The sequence below is a fragment of the Atractosteus spatula genome, chromosome 3, assembly GCF_055471065.1.
Source record: "Atractosteus spatula isolate fAtrSpa1 chromosome 3, fAtrSpa1.hap1, whole genome shotgun sequence".
Lineage (NCBI taxonomy): Eukaryota > Metazoa > Chordata > Actinopteri > Semionotiformes > Lepisosteidae > Atractosteus > Atractosteus spatula.
The window spans coordinates 60,651,185-60,666,411 of record NC_142708.1 but is presented as its reverse complement, the minus strand read 5'-3'; the positions used below and the strand labels follow the sequence as shown (position 1 = coordinate 60,666,411).

The following is a 15,227-nucleotide window of genomic DNA, read 5'->3' as shown; positions in this document are numbered from 1 at the left end:
AAAAAATTTGGTATATTTTATTTTATAGTACTTCACTACATCTACAAAAAATGGCAACTATTCTTTATTTGTTTGACACTTATACAGCTGGGTAATTTACTGGATCGAGCAGAGTAAAGTGCTTTACTCAAGGCTACTGCAGCAGTGCCTCACCTGGGATTTGAACCCACAACCTTCAAGTTATGAAACCATCCAGGATGTCTTAGCTTTAATTACTTTACAAGCAGTATAATGTATAATAACACAGTAAAAATCCATAAGGCCTGAGCCAACCTTCAGTATATTTCTGAGAAGCCTCTGAATTTTTTTTTCTTAAACAGTATAAATATTTTTCACTTTCGTTTTGCTTGTTGTATATTGTGTGTGCCATGACGCAAGTTTCTTAAAAAGCGCTCCTAAATATGAATATTATATATACTATTAAGTATTATATATTTAATATATATACATCTATCTTTAGTCAAGAACTACAAGAATACTGTGTAAATATAATAAAATGCCAATTAAAAGCATTGTATTTTGTAATATATATCTGCTAAATGAAAAGGAGGATAACATTGGAGAATTAAAAAAACTTCATAATTAAACCCATTTACTTCCACTCCCCTAATTTTTATATTAGACCACACTTTTTCATCGTTCAAGGCAAAGGTTTTAAAGCTGAATGGCAAATTTGCTCCTTACAAGCCAACAGATTTGGCAGGTACAGTTTATATGCGACTCCTTGGGCAAAAGAACATTTGGAAAATGATCAAACAACGACCAGTTTGCAAAAATCAAAGAAGTCTTTGCAAATCAGTCTCTGCAACAGGTCTACTATGATTTACACAGCAGCACAGGGAAACTGTATTCCGAGCAAATGAGTCATCCCTTCAGAGTGCCTCAAACCCAGCTACTTCTTCCCTGGTTGACATTGGCTCAGCAACTTCTGTGGTATGCAATAGTCCTTACTAGTGGCATGGGGAGAGTTTGACCCAAATACACCACTCTTTGTGTAGGATTATCTCCACGTACTCCCATACAGGCTGGCATTACAGGACTGCAGGAGTCAGGAATGCTGCACCTTGCCAGGGATGGAACTTTTGAGGGCTATTTTTAAATGGCTGACAGCTCACACGCAGGTGGAACTTGTGATAGCCTAGGTTTGTTTCTATGCTGAGCCCTGCTCGTAAAAGATGTAATTGATGAAGGGTGTACATAACAGTTTTACAGGCCAGATTGCATTTAAAGGTTATATTATCAGATTCTTGGTGCGTCTAATGTCAATTATAAGCATTACCTACTCAGCTGCATAAGGCTCCAGTTGAAAAAATTGTCCCATTTAAGTATTTTTGGCAAGGAGGAAGAAAAGACCTTTACATTTAATGATATCAAAATTAAATGAATGGGAACTTAAGTACTCTAGTACTAGACATGTCCTATCTATTTAATAACAGCTACACTGCATGAGCTCTTTTCAATGCCAGGTAAAAAAAGAAACAAAACACACATTGAAAACTATTATGCAGAACACTGCATTGTTATAGTCAGATTTATTGTTTTATTTAGGACACATACAGCTGCAGATCATGGAAATGTAAGGGAAAACAGGCCTAAGCAATGGCATTTAATATTTTGTGGTTCACATAAGAATTTAATAGCAAACAAATGGTGTGTGAGCTTTAGTGTATATATCCATAGTACAATATAATCATCATCTAACTGTAACATCAGGTTGCTGCCTGGATTTGGCTTTTAAAAAGGCATCCAGGCATTCTGATTCAGATTTAAAAGGCTTATACAAAGCAGTGGACAAACTGGTTTCAACACAGCCATGTCACCCCCCTTTTGCTCTTCTTCACCTAAGAAAACATCAGCAAAACTGTTACACAATCTTACATAGAACATAAAATAGCATTAGCATCAAATTCCTGCGATATTCCATTTGGACTGATGTGACTGTGAGCTCAAATGTTAGACAGTTTTCCTCCCTTCTAAAAGCAGACTATTCTCCATCTGTACAGCTGAAAAGCAATTATACACATCTTGCAACATGCCATGGTCTTACACCTAACTGCCAACAGCCCACCTGTTGGTGTAATAAACACACCGTGCTAAGAAAGCATGCAGTGCAGTTTTCAATAACCAACTGCAGTGTTGATATAATGGCAAAGCAATTTGACTTACAGCACAGTTACATAAGTTCAGATTTAAGGAAACAACCAAAATAATTGTAAGAAATCTCGAGTTCATTGGGCATACTGGGGTTCAATTACTGATAATGCAGTCAACTGTCATTCTTTTTTTTTGTAAAATCAAGCCATTTTAATCAACGAAGAGAATAAGGCTCCAGACTACGCAGCCATTCCTGCCAAGCCTTATTTTGTTCTAAGGAGATGAGTCATAGTGCAGAAAGGCCCCAGACCCAGATTGTTTTTGTGTTTTACAAAGCTTCAACAGTCCCTGTGAAATGAATGGTCTTCTCAGACAATGGTGCAAAATGAACCTCAAACCCTAAAATTAGCAAGCAACCTCACTTCTTCTGCCATCAGTGTTACAGCAAGTGAGGAAGGAGAGGGGGAATCTTTTGTCAAAATAAAAGGTGAGTTTTTTTTGAAGGGGGAAAGGAAACATAACAGCATTCCACAGGAGGCCGAAGTTTACCCTTTCCAGTTAAAATGCTCTACTGGTAACAGATGAAAGTCCCTTACACCCCTGAAAGATGAGGGGGCTCTCCATGGAAATCCTGTTTTTGATTCGCTCATGAACTTAGGGTACATTCATCCAACTGTTAGAAATCTTAGAGTACCGCTCATAAACTTAGAGTACATCGAACTGTTGTGTAAACTCCCTGTTCTGACCTGCGCTTGTCAGAGATAAACATTATGGCAGGAAATAATGACACCAGAAAGCTCAGAGATGCATCACAAAGAATAATGACTTAGGAACATGCCAGGGATTTACATTAAAGAAAATCTGCAAGTCATTAAGAGTTCTGTTGCATCTCTTCCACAGAATGCCATATGCCATATGCTATGCTGTTAATGTAGACATTAAATGATACTCCATTTACAGCATTAATGTTGTCTTTTGATTCATGTTAGATGAAACAAGTTAAAAAATATATATTTTTGGAAGCTTAATTGCCCACTAAAATGTTTTCTAAAGCAGGTTATCCTTGAACTGCATTTTACCGATGACATTTCTGTGATATATTTTAAAATATTTATAAAAAGCCTATACATTTTATTTTCTCATACTGATAGAGTGCAATGTTTCATACTAACAGTGTTGTACTATGTAATGAATGACTCAATACCTTATGCGATATACAATTCTCTATTTTAACACTGTACTTCAGAGAAAGAGCAAACATTTCACTGGACAAAGTATGATTCACTTGAGTCATTCTTAGTGTGCATACCATACATATTTCCGTACTGCTGTTTAAAGAAGTTTTAGCTTCAAACATCCCCATGTAATGAAACACAGATTTGATTTTTTTTTTTACTCCTTATCTTAGTGAGAGTTTAAATATCTTAGTAATGTAAAGTAACATCTCTCTCTGAGCTAGAGGTAGCATGGGAATGTGTTACATTCAAAATATGAAAATGAAGATTACTGCATTTCCACTTCTACATTACAAGCTATATATAGGTTTGGTTACAAAAAATGTATTAATCCAATATGTAGAAACTATGCTTTTCTCCCCCACACCCCACTTATTTAAAACCAATGCCAAGACCACGGTACTGTTATCTGTGGGTTAGGAATGGCAAGGCTCTTACTTGCTGGCTGAGGTACTGTAGCTCTAACAAATTACAGACTGGCTCTGAACAGTGAGTCTTTGGTATGGCTCTGCTATGCAACTCCAGTTACAAAAATACTTCAACAGCACCCTGCCTCCAGCTCAAGAGCAGAAAAAAGTGACAAAGAAATATTCTCAACTCTCACGTTTATCCCATCTACAGCATCTCGATTAGACCGAGATTATGGCCAGGCTGGACTAAAGGCTGAGGTTTGTATTAACATGAGCAAGTTAAAAGTATCTCAGATTTAGGACTTCTTCACAGAAAACCTGGATTCAGCTTTGAAGGCCAACACCAAAAGTGCAGTAATCAATGCCATTCAACCAGTGGCAACGCAGACAAGAAAAGTAGCATGTTCTTGAAACAAATGGTGAAACAAAATGGTTTAAAAAGGAGTCTGCAGAAGCCAAAATCTACAAATGTGTTTCACATCAGATATGATGGTAATATACGCTCGCTCCAATAAAAATGTTTTTATACCCAATAGGATTTCACATTTTTTGGAATACCACGAAAGTTACATATACATTCAAGATATGGCCAACTCCTTGGAAATAATCTCCCAAATTCAGACTTTGTATTCATAGCAACAGGTGCTCAAGTTATAATCACATTGCTCAACTATCAGGAAAAAAAAGAACCTGCAAAAACACATAGCCATGTGTTTCCTAGCTTGCACTCTGTGAGAAAAGTACAGTTCCTGGGGTCACCTGAGTGGAACCCAAGGCACTTGATTTGAGTACAGATTGTGCTCTGTGATACATTATAAATTCAAACCTGATCATTTCACTAGGTGTCCATAACCAGGATTCCAAGGAACAGTGTAAGACTGGCACAATGCTGCTGGGGCACTCCCTAAAATCAGTCAGCCACTGTCTCAAAATCATGGTGAAATAACTGCCTTTGGGATATTCTTGGGCACCCAAGACAGACCTGTGGTGATGTCAGTGAGAAACACTCCGTTCCTCCAAACCGAGATAAACCTTCTGTATCTCACTACGGGGCTTCATGAATGGGCAGGCCAAAGGATCACATTCTCATTTTCCCAATGTGACTACAGGGATAGTCGCTGTGAGCCAAGATGTAAATGCATTACTAGGAAGTGTTGGTGATGCCATTAAGCAAAGTTGGAAAAAGGTTAGGGTGAGGCTTAGTACAGCAGAAATGAGTGTTCCAAGTTTCAAACTATACTCATAAGAAAAAAGTGGGTAAATATGATGCAACAGACTACAGTTTTTCTCTATTCCACCAAGTCTGCAATGGGCACCGACAATGGCACTGAGCTGGGGTGGTGTTATGAAGTAGGCAGTAAACAGGCAGACAACAACATGTTAGAGGAAAACCATTCCAGAAGACTAGTATTATGTGAAAAAAAGACAGGAAATACATTTATACAGTATATTTCAGCATTCTGTGCTTCTATTCAAACATTTTACTGTACAAGGCCTGTTCTCAGGGTTAAGACATTGTACTACTAGTGCAATACAGGAATAATATAATGCAATAAGCAATTAACAATAAGAATAATTAAACCATGTGAGCCAATGGATGACAGACAATCCATTTTAAAGTTTGTTTTATTAATCTTCAAACCTAAACAGTAAAAAAAACAATTCAGAATTTCCTTTTCTAAAAAAGAACTGAAATGTGTTTCTGCAGTAACAAAAAGAGATTTATCACAATATATAACTGTTTAACACAAGCCTTCTGTTTGTCCACATCTCTGTTCAAGGATTCCTCATTATTTAAAGACTATTTAACTGTCCTAAACCATACATCTAAGTATAATTTCCTAATATAAGTAAGTCCTCCCAGAAGTATTAATAAACATTGACTTTCTAATAAACCACAGTTGTCACTTGCGATATACAGTATGATGCGGTCTGATGAAAGGTAAGCACAACTGGCTGAATTATTCTGTATGTCATTTAGTTTCAGTGCACTAATTTAAATAATGTTTTATTTAGTAGGTTGAAAAGGTCATCTGTGGCTTTTCTTACATGGCATTTTTAGAAAATCTTGATAGTATGATAAAAAGCTTGATCAAAGTCCAATCTGGTTTTAGTCCCATTTGAGCTCTCATTTGAAACCTTAATAACCAAGATGTGGCTAAGGATCTGCGCCTGTGGCTGGAAGGTTGCCGGTTCAAATCCCACAGCCGGCAGAGGAATCCTACTGCAGAATAATTTTAGTTTCGGTGGTCTTTCTGATAAACTAAAATTATTCTGCAGCTAGGATCACACATTCTCCCTTCCCTTAACGACAGACTACTGTTCTTTTAAATTTTCTCCATTCATTGGAAGTTTCATTTCACACCTCTTTGCACCCATTCTGACTTCACACCTCTTGATTGGCCTCTCTTTCTGTCCCCTACTCCCGCCTCTCACTCCTCCTCCCTCCCAACCTTTGTTCTCCCGCTACTTTACCTTTGCCTACTGCCCTGTCTCTCTCACACCTGAAGAAGGCTCCACGGCCGAAACGTTGTGTTCTCTTTCTTCTTTTTTTCAGCATGGAATAAACCTATTACTTGTTCCTTTGCAGCCTACGCATGCTGACACAGCTACCCACCTGAACTACTTTCATATCTTATGGTCTCCAACCTCCAAGAAAAGGAGATGTAAGGATGTAATACTGTATAATATGACTATGGACACCGAATAGCATCACTGGATTTTACAGAGATTATGAATTATGCAGAGATGGATCACGATTCTTCTCTGCAGGTTACATATTACACTCAAACCGTCTCTATCTTCCATTACAGTTAACTGCACCTCCAGCAGTAGCACCTGGTATTTCTTCAATCTCTAGAATGCGATCTGATACATCAATTGCAACTCTAAACCACATGCTTTGTCTTTACTGCACACTCCTTCAACACACCACCTCATGTCATTAGATCAGGGATTTCTTTTCGCAGACCCTTAAGTAACTCAGACATTGAACAAAACACAGGGGAATAGTCACATCATGATCATGATATACTGAGGTTTGAGAACCCCAATCTATTTTGCCAAATCAACATCCCTTCTCTTCCTCTACAAAAGCAACTCGTGAGGTTAACTGGCCATGAAGGATGTTTTCTGGGAATCTTTAAGGGCAAAGGGAAAAATCTAAGCATAGGGATTTCAAGATTCTGTACAATATTTTAAACAACATTTCTTGTTTAAAAACTGAAACTGAGATGAATCTTAAAAAGAAATGAATGGGTTAAGGTTATAAGAGGCATTCCAACAACATATTTGACTTGTCGATGCATAAACTTCAGACCAAGCTAAGGGTAAATCATGTTGATGCAAGAGTGTCATTCTGTAATTCATTGGAATTTTACAATCCTAAAGACAGAAGCACTAGCCATTTAGGTATCCTGAATGGGGTTGTTGAATGAAAAATCTGTCAGCATGAGGAATGCAGCCCGTCCCTCTCGAGATATTGAGCTGTAGGTTATTTACCCTCCAGGTACAGTATATAGAAGCCTGACTTAAGCACTTTAAGTATCTCAGGACTGCAAAGTGGCCGTCCTGAGTGAAATTAAACTGCCATCTGGTTCTGGCGTGTGATCTGCTTCCACCCAGATTATAGCCCTTGTGCGGAAAAAGAAAACCAACCCGTTCAGCTGGAGATAAACCACTTGGATTGGAAGACGCAAAAAAGTAACTGAAAACGAGAGAACCAAAAGAACCAAATATGGTAAAGACAGTGTTATTAAGGTCTTCAGAAAACACACCATAAGCCAAATTGGCATATGAAAGACACTTTGTATTCAGCATTTTCAACAACACACACAGAGTGTTTAGTGGGCACTTCACAGTCTTTTCTTTTTCACTGGTTCAATTTAGCAAAATATATTGTCCTACAGTATAGGTATAGGACCGTGTTCATAGCTTTATTGACCAGAACTTTTTTAAGTTTTGCAGCTCTGATTTTCTAGTACATACATCCTCATTTTACCAATAAGAATACAGTGAAAACACCTTGTGCATCCACAGGGGTTTTGGTGCCTGGTCCTCCAGTGCCAGGTTCTCACTGGTTTTAGAGGTACCTTTCCATTAGCATCTGACTGAGACAATTATTTTGACTTCTTAGTCACTTCATTGGTTAACAATCAATTATGTTAAGGTCCGATATGTAATGTAAAACAAATGTTAATAAATGTTTACAGGGATGTGACGAGAGAAAATAAGCAAGCGAAACAATTCAAATAAGACTGTCCAGTAGCTAATTGCCTTTAAATTTAATATTTTCTTTTTACAGATTCAGTTTCAAAGTTATGGTTTTTAATGTCCTAGTAGTATACTTGGTTTTGATACAAAGATCCAACACTGGGGAAAAAAACAAAAAAGGTTTACAGAACATGCTCAGGGGGTAGGCAGGTTCAAAGAGGAATTGAACTCTGGTTGCTGACTTAAAAGCAACAACTTACAATATGCAGTGCTTTTGTCAGTGAGATAACAAGCTTTCCTTGGCAGTCATTGACTGTGGTTCAATTCACCTCCAGACCTGACTCCTACCTTAGTGTTTAAACACCTAGATGAAACAAAACACCCCAACCTCAAATACAAGTAAAGTACAAAACACAGTTTACTTTTCAAAGGCAAAATTATCCCATGATCAAAGAATCGTATTTTCACAGATAGTTTGAATGAACTGAAAAAGTATGGGAAAACATTCAAAACTTTACAGTGGAACAAAAAAATGTAACCCACCTTTTTTTATTTCTTATTCCATATAAATCATTTTCTTGCTAGATGTTCACCTTTAATTCTAATGATTGTTTTCAGAAAATATCATGCATTTTTCAATCCAGCTAAACACTAAAAATCACCCGCTCAATGCACAGATAATCTAAAGACGTACTGGAGAGCAGCATCTCAGTTTTAAAATGCCACAGTGGTAATACAATATAAGGAATTCCCTCACATGCACTTTCTACACTATACTCATTTAAAACCATAAATCAATAACTTTAAGGGAAGCTCGAGGCACATTGTAACAAAGAACATGTGAGGATACAAAATATTTTTTTAAGCTCAATAGGAGTGTCAAGACATTCATAAAAACATTTCCTCTCATGCTCTAATCAGCATTGCACACACTTCCTTCTAAAACAATTCCACTCCACTACTTGGACACTGAACTTTTGAACTCTATTTCATTTGAATGGTTACAATAACTTCCCCATGGTTCTGTCTCTTGACCAATGCATGACTATGCTCTTCAAGAAATACTAATGTTCTGCACTCAATATGCCTGAACACCAGAAAGCTTTTCATCTGTTCTAATTTGCCTGGACAACTAGAAACCACAACTGTGAGCTGAAAAAAAAAAGAGATTTTCTATAGCTTGTAGCCTCTGAGGCATAACTTACAAAATATTGTAAATAAACACATGATGTTGACAATTTTTCCTCTTACTATTTTCTTAGATCTTTTAAATTTAGCTAGTACTAAAGAAATCCATCTGGTTGAGGGGAACACTAATTCTCCCTTTCAGTGCATCAAGAGATTTGACTCCAAGAACTTTTTAGGACACGAGTGATTGTGAATCGCAATATTACAGATTCAGCTTCACGAAAACCACCAAGCAGCCATACCTGGCAGGACACCAAAATGAATCACACAGATAAGTGCAAGTTGAAGACTTTCAGGATGCACTGCAAGGGAAACCAAAGAAAGCTCTTCCAATGCTTGGATGTAGGGATATCATGGCGGTTCAAATACCATTATAATAATTATTATTTTTCTGAAGTCCAGGTTATGAGGGGTCCATGTAATTTGTATTGCTTTGCATATTGAGATCCTAGGATCCAGATCAGACTGTTTACAGTATAACTTCCAACCCAGACACAAGGAACACATTTACTCACAGCCGACTCTCATAAAGAAATTTCACATTTTTCTCTCAGTAACGTCTCCAAACAGTGTATCAGTTCAGAATTCACCTTGCATTTATATTTGATAAGAAGCCACAAAGCGGTCACATGATAATGCACAACCGTTAAAACTTCGGAAAGATGAACACTTTTTACTTAAAATTCTTTTTAAATTCTCACACTGAATGAAAAGGTCTTCGACTTTAATAGACACATTATTATGTGTTTTGTTCTAGAGCAGGAATTTTCAATCCGGGCTACGTTAAAGGTATCCAGACAAATGGGAAACCTTTTATCATAAGCTTAGTAGTGGGTGAAATCAAAATGATCACAAAACAGATCTGCTCAGGCATTGCTTACTGTGATCTGTGATTCCTCGCATTCTGCTAACTCTATGTAATAAATACAAACTTTACTTTGATTTCATGGATATGTTTGGGAGTCTAACTGAGGGCGGAGGTGATTTTGAAAGTATTTTTTAACACTGAAAAGCCACTATTATGTGGGTGACAGACAAGTAGAAATTGATGCAGATGTAAAGGTCCAGTAAAAATTAGATTTCCTATTAAAGTCAGACAGTAATAGCCTCTAGATTTACAGTATTGTTTTAGGAATTGGCTTATTATTGATGAAAGATATGCAAGCATCTCCCTTTCCCAAGAGAAATACATGCAACATGCTAAGGAAACGTTCTCATGTGAAATCCTATTTGAAATAAATGTTGCTCTTTTTGCATCTTATATGTTCTTCACCGGTTTATACGCGCAAACTTTACTTCAATATAGCTTCAGAGAACGAAGCGGCGGTAGAAACATGGACCTTGCCACAGAAAACCGAATTAAAACGTAATATTAAAAGCACATTTGCCAAAACGCGGCAAAAAGTATTGTTCCATTCAGATTTATACAGAACCGTAGGTCCAGAAACTTTGTATTATTATATTTCAACACAACCACCACAATAATAACAAACCTCATTACTTTCAGCGGCAACTATATCATGTGGATATCAAAATCAGCATACTGAATTTACTTAAATGTAAGGGTTAACGTTTGTCTATGTGGTGGGTTTTGTGGTGTTGTACTGCTCTTATCTTTTCTTGCTATTGCGAAATATCAAGCTAATTTTGGGGCAACAAATAAACTAAACACGATCTTTATAAAATATGCCCAGAGATTTAATTCACATTGAAAGTTGGTCATTTAACTGTAAATGAACTGCAAAGTAATAAACGTGACTGGGCTGCACTACTTGCTTTTGAGTCCTATTATGCCTTTAGTTGTTTATCGCATTCATACTGTAAAATAGGAGTGGGGAAAGGTGTTGAATGCACGGATATCCTCTAGTACATCGTTTTTTTATTATTGGTTATTTTATTGTACTTTGTTCTGTAATTTTTAAAATAAACATTGTAACCCGCATTTTGATGAAGACCGAAAACTTAGCCCTTCGTTATTAGAAGTTTCGAAACCGTCTTTTAATGTTACACAAATGCTGGGTTTCTATTTAAAAAAAAACAAAACCGTGATTCCTTACCTTATTTTATAAGGGTCTCGCCGGTGAGTAAATCCCGTGTTTCTGCCCTCCGGTTAAAGCATTTTCTCAGGCTCTGTTTGTCACCGATCTGTTTACTCAAGTTTAGCTTCAAGTTAGCAGGATGCCCAGTATAATCCCAACGAGTCGAAAAGACGCCTATTGGAGAAACCACATGTCAGTTATCAGCACTCGGAGTTCCTGCCGGGGTATGAAAATTAGATCCCTACGAGCAGACTGGTAGTGGGGAAAAGACCTTAGACACTAAGTATAATAATATGTATTACACACCACAGCGTGATGAGACTGCTCGCATAGTATAAACTGCGATGATGAAATTGCTTTTGAGTTTGGGTTCTTAGGTATTCCTGAAGTGCACACACCCGTTTGTATTTGTGTTGGTTATACGATATGAAAACCACATTAGTGGAAAACTGAGAGCGCTCTCTCACTCCTATCACATCTTTCCCGTGGACTGCTTTGCCAATTGCAACAAAAATTTCCTTTCATTAAATGCAAAACGTGTAGTGAAAGGCAGGGACATCAGTTCGCATAAAAAAATAGCAAATTTATGAAACGTTATAATCCTAAAAATTGAAAATAAAGCATACTGTTATCGTTTGCAATTTTAAAAACAAAACCTGTTTGGCCTGCTCCAGCACATTAAAAAAGTTTTGAAGTCCAAAAGGATTTTGTATCTACAACTAAGCAAAACAGTACAGTATGTTTTCCTCGTGTAACAGACAGTTTTGTGAGAGCCCATCTAACTTTAAGGGGTATAATCCAAGAAAAGAAAACTGAGAAGGATGAGTCAGTCCTTGATTCAGAACCCTCCTCGCCCCCCTTCCCCAAAACACACCTCCTTTCTTTACCCAGTTTTTAACTCAGCTTCCATTAATCCACGACGTCGTTCTTGAGTTAGACGTCGCCTAGACGTTGATCAGACTGACCCTGCTCTAATTTCGTGCACCAAGGCACTTGATACTTTGATACTAGTTTTAGACAATGTATTAAGAGCTGCATCCAGTAGTATCCACTCTATAAGTGCGTCGCCGGCGATAACGTGTTGTGACCTGTGCTTCCAGCTCTTTGTGTCTCTACATCTAATTTTTGGCCGACTTTGGCAGTACCTCGCCGTAAAAATAAAGCGAGAGAATAAAGAAAAAATAGTATTTTTTTATTTCGTTGTTAAAAAAAAAGCATTGGAGTACATGCTATCCTTAAGGAAATACACGGTCATAAACATTAAGGTAAATACATTTAAAATGGGAGGATATGCTAAATGTATTAATTTAGCCCACACAAAATTACTTGGGTCAATGAGAAGAAACAGGCGCCAAGTGCTGCGAATTTTAAACTCTACAACCAACGGAAAGTGACCTCTTTCTTTACTTGATCCGCTATTACCTAAATAAGCCTCTTTATCGTTTTATCGTCTTGAATGTCGTGTGAATAGTTATGGGAAAACAGAAAAAAACACATTTTTATTGCTTCTAATAAAATGTAGGTTGTCATGTCAAAATATAATATTGAAATGTACCCTTTTTTCTATTGTTCTTTAATGATTTCTTCCTGAATATCATTTATCAGGACGCATATCTCTGTCCTTTTATCTGGTGATATCAAGATCACACACCAATGTTTAATACCCTGGAGCTGAAGGACTGGAGCTGAAGGAGGTGAAGAAAACAAAGAAAGAATCAACATTCCCCATGAAGGATCATCTCACCAACATGCTATTTGAGCTGTTATCAGTTCATTCAGTTGCATGTGCAAAAAACAGTAATATGAAAGAATATTAAGTAAACCGAGTAACAGAGTTAAAAATATATACAGTATGTATTATGCTTAAATAATAACTTACATAAACAGTAGCAAGACACCTAAAATAGACAGTTTTTTTATCTTTGTATATTAAATTGAATGCTTTTTAAAAATTATTATTTAATATGTTACTTAACATGGAAACTAGAATATATTTCCACGCAATTCTATCATTGTTCCGTGTTAGTATAGTGGCATTGAAAAATATAGGAGAATGTATGTCCATTGTACAGTACTAGCACCATACTCATCCTGTGACAACTTTGTATGGTCACCCCAGATGTCTTTGCTCAATGAATAAAACTAAAAATACTTTTTTGTTCATTTTCCATCCATTGATTTGAGTTTAAAATCATAAAAAAGATACCAAAGGTGGCTGTCCTTAGCATTTGTTAGAAATGTTCATTTTTTGTATGTGGTGTATGTGGTGTGCATTTGATGTACAGTATGTGGTGTTTTGTAACATAACAGGACTGAGTATGTCACAGTTTATGAAGTTAAGTACTGTAATTTACATTGTGTACAAAGGGAAAAACCAAAAGCATGACCATCAGTGTCAAGATCTCACATTTTTTCTAATTTGGCAAAGTTTATTTATTGTTATAGCTCATTTTAAAATATCAAGGAAATGGCAATCTGTATCATGGCAAAAATATTTAGTTCAGAATGTCAGCATTGTAATCCCAGTCAGATCACACAGAAACCATTATTTTCCTGCCTTGAATTGAGTAATTTAAGCAGCAGGTAAATCAGTCTGTGGTAAATTGAGGTTTAGTAATAGCAATGGCAATGGTCTAGTCTTTTTCAAGGTTCTGGATGAAATATATCTTGGCAAGTGGCCTTTGAAAATTGTACTATTGCCCCTGTGACATTGTTTTCTCCAATGTAATATTTATATCCAGATTTTATCTGTTATCGTCAACCATCCTTGAAAAGGTATAATTTAAATCAGCACAATGTCACAGATATAATTGCAGGCCAAAGCATGCAGCAGATAAGGCTAATATTAGTATAGACCCCCTTGCTGTAATGAGATACAGACTGTATGGTAGAATTTTGAAAACATAACAGCAACCGTTGCTCCTGGAGTTTTGATTTGGTGTTTATATAATAAGCAATGAAACCCCTAAGACATATGATTGCACACAAGCAGCCAAGGTAAAGATATATAATGTTTACAAAGAGTCCAATGTACAAACAAAACTGTAGGTCAGTTATTTGCAGAACTGAAGAAACACATCTAGCTTTGCACAAAGATTTGATTTGTAAAGACTTTGTTAAACACTGGGCAAATGAAGCCAACTTGGCACTAAAGCATAGTATCAAATCTTTTTTCTATTAAGTGCCTGGCTGCCAGATTACAAAATTGTAACAGTATGCATAACAGAAATCTTCAACACTTGAACACAGAGAACAACATTGTGAGGTCGGCCATTTTAAAATGAGCAACTGCAACTGTAACACACTTTTCTGCTTTTTCCAATTACATTTCCATCATTAAGCTATTGGAATTAGCCTTCAATGTTAATATCTAGTACAGTTTATGGGTTTATGTTTGCTCTGTGTTGTCATTTTGTAATATACATAGCTTTTCTAAATTGCAGGGTTTGAGTGATTAATGTTGGTTTTTGCAAAATTACTTTATCTACTTAAAAAGCTGGTAGTGGGAGCCAGTGCTGAAGATTACATTTGATGAATAAAGTCTCAAACTCAAAATTATTGACAGAAAGTACCAAGAGGAAAATACATTTAAGAGATATTTCCACGGCACTCAAAACAGGAAGTTTGCCATTCTTTTTCATTTGACTAAAGTTTCAATTAATATTAAAGTACTTTAAAAGTTAACAGAACATTTTAATTTGGGTTGGAGGTCTTTTTTCTTGTCGTATATAGTCATATATACTGTTGTGTCTTTTATGGCCATTTGGTCTAGTTCTTACTACAGAAGTTGGCAGACGAAGTACTGTAGTGTACATGTATGGTTCCACAGACCTACAGTAAATACATTAAAAATGTGATTCAGGTCATCTATTGATGCACAACAGAATGTGCCCTACAGACACTCACTGCGGTATCAGATCATTCGAAAGAGGTAAGTGTAAAATTGAAAGTGATACTGTAGTTGGAATTGTTCTTTGCTTTTATGGAAGTCAAAAGTAGTTGTGTCATCTAGAGACTAAAGTTAATGATGAAGTCGTTTTTTTATTATT

General features: G+C 36.6%; 1 protein-coding gene across 3 annotated transcripts in view; it reads right to left on the bottom strand.

Annotated features, from left to right (window-relative positions):
• The window catches only part of il11ra (interleukin 11 receptor subunit alpha), a 45,359-nt gene extending 34,069 nt beyond the window's left edge, over positions 1–11,290 (bottom strand). For 2 of the 3 annotated variants that reach the window (XM_088911718.1, XM_088911720.1), the window contains exon 1: positions 11,197–11,290. The gene's annotated coding sequence lies outside the window, so the exon portion shown is untranslated. Of the gene's footprint in view, positions 1–8,494; positions 8,560–11,196 lie in introns of those variants that run through there. The other variant, XM_088911719.1, reaches the window with a different exon arrangement.
• Between the last annotated feature and the right edge of the window lie 3,937 nt (positions 11,291–15,227).